The 8,325-nt window shown below is 37.7% G+C and overlaps 1 protein-coding gene across 20 annotated transcripts in view; it reads left to right on the top strand.

Moving 5' to 3' along the window:
* The window catches only part of ZBTB20 (zinc finger and BTB domain containing 20), a 789,640-nt gene that overhangs the window by 430,099 nt on the left and 351,216 nt on the right, over positions 1-8,325 (top strand). For all 20 annotated transcript variants that reach the window (XM_045088067.1, XM_004761399.3, XM_013060902.2 and 17 more), the window contains one exon: positions 3,319-3,366. The gene's annotated coding sequence lies outside the window, so the exon portion shown is untranslated. The remainder of the gene's footprint in view (positions 1-3,318; positions 3,367-8,325) is intronic.

The raw sequence follows: 8,325 nt of genomic DNA, 5'->3' as shown, positions 1-8,325 counted from the left end.
AACTCCCTATAGAATTCATCCCCTAAACAACAGTTCCACTAGGAGCCTGCAGTTTCTGGGATTTCCATTTAGAACTTTCTGTCATACTCTTCCCTGGCACAGGGAATTCATTGCATCACCTCTAAGTCTCTTTGTCTCTTTGTAGCCCTTCACTCCTTTCCCACACCGCCCCCCACCCCGACTTTTTCACCAGAATAACTCCCTACCCAGCTTAAGTGGGAACACAGTGAGATTTGTATGAGGTCTATTAGTCTCCTGTCCACATTTATAATATTTTATTTCACTTAATGGACTGATGTCCTCTGGGAATCAGACATGCACTTGATGAGGGAAGGTGGAAGACTTTCCAGTTTTGTTTTATTCTTCCTTTGTAGTTTCTGCCTATTAAATGTTCATAAAATGGGTGCACAGGCCTAGGCACTGTTGGGTATCTGCTAGGGGAAAATATGTGTGAGCGGTGGTGGCTGGTACTAGTTCCTGTCATTCATAATGCAATCCAAGATGGGGAGGCAAGGAAATGAATCTCCTTCTACTGGAGATCAGGAACATTCCTCCAAGTCATATTTTCTTCTGGATGGAAAAGCCAGATGATATTGGTTCATTTGACTTTACCGAAGGTAAGCAGTGAGTGTTCCTTCACTTAAAAAAAAAAAAAAAAGATTTTGGCCATGTCCTATTTTGTTTACCTTTCACCTATGTGTTAGCTATTAAATTTAGGATTCTCTCTGTATGGAAAAATCTGGTGCATAAAGATAAAAAGCTTAGCCAGGAGAGTTTTATCTGGTTTTTAAGGTCTCAGTGCCTCAATGTGTGTCTCTCTTGCAGCAACTGAGTAATCAAGAGGATTGGGATTATCGTGTCTCAGTATCTCTGACGACAAAGGGGCATCTTTAGTTGTCTTAATGTATAATGAGTGAGCGCGTATATACTTTTTAGGTATTTTATCAGTATGCTTCCTGGTTTGTTTGTTTGTTTTTGGTTTTTTTTTTCCTTAAAAGGATCTATAGCTCAGGTAGATTTGTGGAAAAATACGGAAAGTTGGTCAGAATACTCTGTTCTTAAACCAGGAAATCATATTCCCAGGTATACATTTTCTGAGTGTCCCTCTCCATGTGTCATGGCTGAGTTTGGATTCCAGGAACGCAATTCTGTACGTATATACCTGCATCATATAAAATACCATACTTTATAATACGATTTGAACATGATTATTCATCTGTAACCAAGCACTTAGGAGTCATTTTGTATATCCTGAGTTTCAGACAGGCTGCCTGGATTTAAGAGAAAACGTAGAATTCTATAGCTAGAGCGTTTAATTGGTTGTCAAAAAGAGTTAAAGGTGTGTATTATAAAAGAAATAGAGGAAAATGTCTTCAAGTAAAGTATCTTTGAACTTTTTTTTCTGCCTGTTTCTCAGAATAGCTTCCGTTTTCATTTCAGTGGGTTTTTACACTCTCTGAACCGCACTTAGGGCAGAACTGACCTTTCAGCATCCGATGGCTGCCACATGATTCAGGTCAGCCCTCATTTTCAGTTGTAACCAGGACCTTGGAAACATATAGGCTACTTTGAGTTTTCCTTTGGTGATGTGGGATCCAGGCTTCGAAGGGCCGGCAGGCCTAAACTTTCTGTTCTCAAGGCATCCAAGAAGCCAGGGAGAGTTTTAAACAGTTTCTAACTCTTCAGAAATCCTTCATAACACTTTGAACCTCGTTTCTCCTCCCCGCTGGCTGTAGTAATAGATATTTTTAAATGTTGCAACAAGAACCTTAGCCACTGACTTACCTTCCCAAGCAGAATTACTCTAGCTGTGCCTTGCAAAGATTAGCCCCTTCATAAATATTTTACCACGTTTTGTGAGCTGGTGAGGGACCTTCCATAGCCATTCCTTCACAGTGCTTCTGCAGGTGAGCAGCAAACCTTGAGAGGAAGGAAGGGTAAGATGAAATCTGATACAGTGCTCTTCAGGTCCCAGCGATGGACAGGTCACCCCATTTTTTAAGAAAGCCTTTATTATCCTGTCTCTGTCTTTATAAAAGTAGCAAATCGCAGAAGGCAATTTTATGTTTCCTAGAGGTCTTTTTCAGTGGTCAGTGTTGCATGGAAGAGTAGATCATTTAAAACATAATTTTTGGCAAGCTACTTTAGTGGTCCTCATTAAGTGCCATAGGCAGATGTGTTGGGAGCTTCAGATTCTGGGTTTCAAACACATTGTTCTTGCCCTGTGCCATAGGTCCTTTGAATCTTGGCTTTTCTCGTTTTCCCTGGACAATTGTATTTCAGACTCCTTTTATTTATATAAGTGTCAGGATGAAGGCCATAGACAAATTTTTATAAAGTTCTTCCTTTACGTAGAGGTTCACTACTTTTAGTTACAATAATTCCAGATCTTTCTAAATCAATTTTTACTTCAGTTAGTTATGCTGGTTGTTTTCAAGGCTCCTTTCTGGTGGTGATATTGAGGGTGGGAGGTGAACTCTGGTAAATCACCTATGGCTTCTAAATTATAAAAGCAGTGAGAAGACAAGCATGTGGAATCATTGATAGACTGCTGCTCGTTAGGCAAGCAGTTTTTAAAATGCAGATTATATAATATTGGGGGATTTTGTTGCTCCACAGTAGAAGCTTTTTAAATGTTAATTTGGGGTTTGTTTTGTTGCTCTGTGACTTAGCATAAAAGGTTTTGGTTTTAAAAGGTTTCAGTTCAGTCGTTCCATTTGTCTTACAGGACTTGGAATTTAATACTATACATTTATTTATACTCATGAAGGAGAATAAGGCCAGTAACTCACAACTCATGAAACCAAGGGTAAATAATCCATAACTCGTTCTCCCACCATTGCCACAATATTTATATCCAGAACACAAGTAACAAACAACCAAAAACAAGAAGAAACCAGTTTGTTTTTATTTACAAAAATGTTTAATCAAAAGTACAGTAAAGTTCAAATGGAGCTGCAAATCCTGGTGGTTCACAATGGTTTGATTTATTTTTTCAAACAGACCATGGATAATTAACCATAAAACATAACTTTCCCAATACAAGTTACAGTGAATTGCAAAAATGGGCAGCAAGTCATCCACAACTGGTTGCAACTGGTTCGAGCCCTTAAAGCTGAGCACGCAGACAGCTGCACACACCCCTTTCCCAGTGTACACTTGTATGTCCTTCCCAAAAGGAAGTCTCCTTTACTGTCTGTGTAGTATCACTGAGTCAGCATCCCAAGGTGAGAAGCAGATGGGTTTTCCCTCCCATGATCATCGTGTTGTCATGCATTTATTAAATGCCCAGCATTTATGGTATTCTTTTCATTTCAGAATGTTTCGCCATCACTAACTGGATATTCCTCAGAACTTTGCTGTCCGGTGAGTAACTTCTGTTATCCCTAAATGGCAGTCTACAATATTGAAGTACGAAGAAGTCAAGTGTGTTTCTCCCAGACTCTGAAAGAATTCGATGTAAAGGTTGTGGTGTGTCCATCACCTCAAATACTAAATTTGAATAGAACTTATTTTGACATTGGTGAAGGGTACAGATTTTATATCCAGTTTGTTTGTTTGAAATACCATCATTTAAAATGATTAGAAACATGATCCCAAGAGCCTCTGGTCACAGATTTCAACAAACATTTCATGATGATTTTGCCACCCAGAGGTAGAAGTATTCAAAGGACTTGTTTGGCAGGCTCTCCAGGGATACAGATATCCAAAGGAGATCCCTGAATGGACAGAGAGGGTGATGTGGTGAGGTTGGAAACTGGTGTTTCCCACGTGGAACGTTGGATGCTTTGGCATTAAACAAACAAAAACAGAACCTTCCGAATACATTTTTTGATACTTTGAACTGCTTATTATTATTCTATGATATGCTAAAAATTTGAAATATATTTGCTTAATTTGAATCAATCTTAAAATCAGACACGATTGCTCTTGTTTACACCCACAAATGGAAGGGGAAGTGTCCTTTAGGAACATGAATACAGATAGCCACTTCTTTTAAGAGCCAAGAGGCCCAAGACCAGAGCTGTGAGTAAGATTAGCTTTGAAAGCTTTGAGGGTGTGTGTGTCTTTTCATGGAAACTGGTGAAGTTTCAAAAAGGTTGGTATCGTATATGGCCTTCGGGAGTTCTTGAGATTTCAGTGGCTGGGAGGAGAGTGCAGGTCAGGACTAAGGGTGTACTCGTAAAGCATCCTCAAGTCAGAAAGAGCCTAAAAGAGCTTAGCGTTTGCTAGAGGTTGGCCGGTGTTGAAATGTCCTGGCCAGTGTGCTGGAGAGGGAGGAGGACCAGAGGGGGTGACTTGCCTGGCATCTGATGATATTCTGCCTGGCTCCAGCCAGGCTTATTTAGTCATGAACATCATATTCATCCAAACCTTTAAAAGTTATACTCTTGACTTCACTTTATATGAATGTGCATAAAATGAGGAAAATAATCTCTTGGGGTAATAAAGATAGCTCTCTAGTGGGGACTTCCCATATCTACTGCACATAATCCATAGTTGTCGAATTTTGTTTCTCATTCTGTCGCACATCTACCTCTGTTTCTCTGAACATACCCATCTTACCAGTGAAGGCCTCCAGCCTTTAGGATTATAACGACTCGCACCCCCCCACTCCCATGCTTTATTTCTTATGCTGACCAAAAAGGAACTCCTATAAGTGAGCGTCAGGTCTCAAGGGACAGGCTTACTTGGTAACTTAAATTTGTTGCTCCCATTGCTTTCATCGCAAAAGGATCTCATCAAAAAATGGCCTGAATTTCACTCTTTCTGGCTTGCAGAGAAGCTGGTTCCTCCCTTATTTCTGTACAACACACAGAAAGCTCTTTATGTTTCTATGATCAGATAAAAATCTGTATTGACATTTCTTTTCCTGTGGGTGTATTTCACTTCTAGGTATGAAGATTTAAAGTATCTAGGCAAAGCTGTGTGTTTGTAGTTTCTCTGTTTTAGTGAAAAGCTCCTCGGGAGAGGAGAGCACATCTTATCCACTAATGAATAAAAATTTATTTTCATTTGAAAATGATACATGCTCATTAAAAATAATTTGGAAAAACACATAGGAGTAAAATGAAGAAAAATACAAGTAATTATTTCCATAATTTAAATCCAATCATTAATAACCATTGATGTATTTCTTTACTCTCGTTTCCCCCTGAGGATATATTTTTTAAAAAACACATTGTAAACATACTTTGTACATAATTTTGTGTCCTGCTTTCAAAATTTAACCTAAGAATTTTACATGTAATTACATGGTTCCTATGAACATCAGCTTACATAAGTATATATGCTTCCTGAAGAGGAATCACTTATTTAATCTAAATATGCAACAAGAGTATTGTGGGGTTATTTTGTTTTGTTTTGTTTTACTTTTTATGCCCCCACCATGTCTTGCATATAAAGAGTAAATGAATCAATCAATAATGACTAAAGGAGTGAAAGTTCAAATCAGTATATACTTTTGGATTTTTTGTTATGAAATCTTGCAAATATGTGAACATAGACACACTACTCCACTGAACTCTTATGGACCCTTCCCCAGGCTGGTCTGCCATTTCCTATGCTGCTACCATATCATTTTGAAGCAAACCCCAGACATCATAGCATTTAGTCCATTGAGATTTTAGGCCCATAAGGACTTTTTCACATGTTCATGATACAAACATTTAGATAATAATTCTAATCATTGTATATAGGAGTATTTTTCTTCTGAGTATACTGCCATTATATTTCTTAAAATGTTACAATTGGTCATAAAGTCCCGACAGAGTGTCTCATAACATTCTTAGGTACACCTGTTATCCAAAGGGCAATTCGGTTGACCAGAGAGACATTTGACAGATTTGCCTAGGCTTCTTGGGGGATCTTTTTTGGGGGCACTATTCTTACTTGATTCAAAATGATGATTTGCTGCTAGTTTTATCATTGTGGGATATATGCTGTTTATATACAATTCTGTATGTGAGGTAAAAGGAAACTAGAGTGTTCTGACTACTTTAGAAGCCCAGTGTGGCTGCAGCTAACCCATAGTGGATAAATATGGCCAATCTACTTAAACCAAACGTAACACTGGATTTAAAAGCATCGTTTTTTAAAAGATTTATTGGCAAAAAGGAAAGGTTTCTTCCTAACGGGGCACTTACGACGTCTGAAAAGGGAGGAATTTATATTAATAGTCTGAATAATTAAAAAAAGAAAAACGCTATTTGGGGAAGTGAGGGTCAAAGAGACAGTATATTGCTGAACAAAGGGCACTCCCTATGTGCTTGTAAGTATTGCTCTAGTTTGCTCTGAGAATATTTAAAGAACCTGGTTTTCTATGGCTAGACTAGATCCTTTGCACACAGAGCTCCACAGATGAAGAGAGCTCTGTGCAAATTATGCTCTCTGTAGAGAACCTAGAGTTAGGGTTTAGTCTTGTCTCGCTGTCTTTGAATTGTAGTCAGTGATGGTTCAGTAGTAGTGTGTTGTCCAAAAGGTGTATTCCACTCATCAGAAATTCAGGATGTGAGTAACTATGTAACATACTGCATCAGTGTAAACTGGATTTATGTGTTACTCAGGTCTATTTAATCTTAGCACATTTTCCATTGGCCTCGAAAGTGAGTAGCTAGAATATTGATGTGCCTAACCCTTGGGGAAGAAGAAGGGGGAAAAAAAGTGCTCTTCACTACACTAAATCTCTACAAAAAAATGAGGGCTTATAGTATGGACACATACAAAGTATTTTCAGCCAAAGTTGGTAGAGGGAAGCACATGGAGGAAAAAGAAAAGAAATAACATAAGCAATAAACTATCCCAAGCAAACGGAAAGCATCTGTAAAATTTGCCAGACTAGATGGTGTAAACAATACAAACGCTTTTTTCTTCCCATTTCATTTTTTCCCTCTCAGCCTTCTGATACTATTTCTCCTTTACCCTGGTTTGGTGTTACCACTATTAAAATGCCCTGAAAAGGTCAGGGAAGGATCTAATGGCTTGGCATTGAGACAGGCATTCCAAGGAAAGATAGGTGGGTTCTAGCCACTAACTATTTTTTTTGTTTTTTATTTTGTATATTTATTTTATCATTCATTTATAGACAGAAATGTCCAATAACGAGTTCTATAATTTAAATATATATTTTATGCCACTATTTTAAAGCTGCAAGGATATTTTACCATACCCCATAATACCCATAATTTAAAATAGCTAACCTTTTCATCATTAATTTTAAGATTGATATTAACAATACAGCAACTGAAATAAAGGTATAAGTCTTCATCTCTTCCTGCATCCTGTAATCATGAGTGTTAATTATGTAACTCATGACATATAAACCAGAATACAAACTGCCTTTTAAAGATAAACATAAGTTTACCCTTGGTTCTTTCTAGCTAATGTATTATATATTATACCCAAGTGATCCATCAATGCCTCATTCTGATAATAGCTGTAATAATAATTATTATTATTAACGATAGTATTTGCTTCTTGGTATATGTTTGTGGGGTTTCCTTATGTTCTGCCTTTGGGTCTGGAATTTGCTCAATTGTTGTTATTTGGGACCATATCTATCCTCAAGCTATAAAGCATTTCTTGGAATAAAATAGTATTCCAATCCTCTACTTCCTCTCCCTAGATAAGTTCAGAATCATCATTGGATGATTCTGCTTATACAGGGCAAGGAATCCTTTGTAAAGGCCTGCGTCAAGCCAGGATTTTCATTTTAGACCAAAGACATAGTTACAAAAGAAAAAAAAAAAAGGTTTATTCATATGATCAGATCCATGTCTCACAAAGTTGGCATATTTTCTGGACAAACGTTATTGGATGTGTACTACATCATCATATGCAATTACCATCAGGATAGGAATTACAGCATTCTCTTAGTGAGATCACTAGGGTGATCCTGCTTTACCTGGAGTGGCGAGGGAAGATTGAAAACCCCATGCAAGACAGACACTCAAGATGTTTTTCCAGCCAGCTCAGTCCTTTTACATTGGAAATGCTGAAGAAAAGTCTTAACTTTTTCTTCCTTCATTAAAGATGACTCAAAGCCTCTGATACAGACAACTTACTTGGGAGATGGTCTTCTCTTTGGGGGACTGCTCAATTTATAAACCATGCTAAGGTCCACAGAGAATTAGTTCTGTTTGTTCTATCCTACCCTGTGAAATATTCTTGACATGCTGTTGATAAATATTTTTTGGTCAAAAGTAATTTGCTTTCTGGTTTTTGAGGACCACTCTGTGAATCAACCTAATGTATTTGTGGTGTGGGGAACTGTAACCTCTGAACACTAAGTTTAAAGACTTTTATAATTAATTATTTAAAGACATT

The sequence above is a fragment of the Mustela putorius genome, unplaced genomic scaffold, assembly GCF_011764305.1.
Source record: "Mustela putorius furo isolate JIRA1106 unplaced genomic scaffold, ASM1176430v1.1 tig00003834_pilon_pilon_pilon, whole genome shotgun sequence".
Classification (NCBI taxonomy): domain Eukaryota; kingdom Metazoa; phylum Chordata; class Mammalia; order Carnivora; family Mustelidae; genus Mustela; species Mustela putorius.
The sequence above is the reverse complement of the archived record's forward strand: the minus strand, read 5'-3'. Positions and strand labels throughout refer to the sequence as shown.